Consider the following 1,163-nt stretch of genomic DNA (forward strand, 5'->3'; position numbering starts at 1 on the left):
GGTGTGCGCAGTGTGCCCGCGGCGGCCGCGGCTGTGCCTGTACCCGGGTGGGTGCCCAGGGGTGCTCAGGGGTGCTCCCAGTGAGGCACAGGTGTGTGGGGGGGTGTGCAGTGGGCTGAGCATGCGGTGGAAGGTGTGCAGCATGGGCACAGTGTGGGTGTGTACGTGCGGGGATGGGGGTGTGGGGGTTGTTTGTGCCACACGGGAGCAGTGCTAGGGCACAGTGCCTGCGTGCCGTGCACGCAGCACACGCGGCACAGTGCGTGTGCACAGCGCTCGTGCAGGGTGTGCACAGCACTGTGGGTGTGCAAGGAGCACAGTGTGTGCGGGGCGCAGCACGGACCCCTGCACGGGAGCTGTGGGCACACGGTGCAGTGTGTGCAGCTGTGTGTGGAGTGTGTGCAGTGCCCACGGCACATGCAGCAGCGGCGCATGCAGAGCCGGTGGCACACACCGTGCAGTGCAGCACATGCAGTGCGTGCATGCGTGTGGCAATGTGCAGTGCCTGTGCAGCGTGTGCTGTGTCCATGTGCAGTGCACCCAACACGAGCAGCATGTGCCTGGTGCTGCTGTGGTGTGCTCAGAGCGTGTGCCACAGGTGTGTGGTGTGGGCAGTGTGCCCAGTGCAGTCGGTGCATGCCTGGGGACTGTGTCTGCAGTGTGTGCAGCATGTGCAGCGTGTGTGCAGCATGTACAGTGTGTGTGCAGTGTGTGTGCGGTGTGTGTGCAGCGTATGCAGCATGTGCAGTGTGTGTGCAGTGTGTGCAGTGTATGTGCTGTGTGTGCAGTGTGTGCAGTGTGAGTGCAGTGTGAGTACAGTGAGTGTGAATGCAGTGAGTGCAGTGTGTGTGCAATGTGTGCAGTGAGTGCAGTGTGAGTGCAGTGAGTGCAGTGTGTGTGCAGCATGTGCAGTGTGTGCAGTGTGTGTGCAGTGAGTGCAGTGTGTGTGCAGTGTGTGCAGTGAGTGCAGTGAGTGCAGTGTGTGTGCAGTGTGTGCAGTGTATGTGCTGTGTGTGCAGTGTGTGCAGTGTGAGTGCAGTGTGAGTACAGTGAGTGTGAATGCAGTGAGTGCAGTGTGTGTGCAATGTGTGTGTGCAGTGTGAGTGCAGTGAGTGCAGTGTGTGTGCAGTGTGTGCAGTGAGTGCAGTGGGAGTGCAGTGTGT

At 60.7% G+C, this 1,163-nt stretch overlaps 1 protein-coding gene across 1 annotated transcript in view; it reads right to left on the reverse strand.

Moving 5' to 3' along the window:
- RAX2 (retina and anterior neural fold homeobox 2) overlaps window positions 1-1,163 on the reverse strand; it is a 9,308-nt gene that overhangs the window by 4,246 nt on the left and 3,899 nt on the right. The gene's annotated exons all lie outside the window — the stretch shown is intronic.

This window comes from Corvus brachyrhynchos, unplaced genomic scaffold, assembly GCF_000691975.1.
Source record: "Corvus brachyrhynchos isolate BGI_N302 unplaced genomic scaffold, ASM69197v1 scaffold130, whole genome shotgun sequence".
Taxonomy (NCBI): domain Eukaryota; kingdom Metazoa; phylum Chordata; class Aves; order Passeriformes; family Corvidae; genus Corvus; species Corvus brachyrhynchos.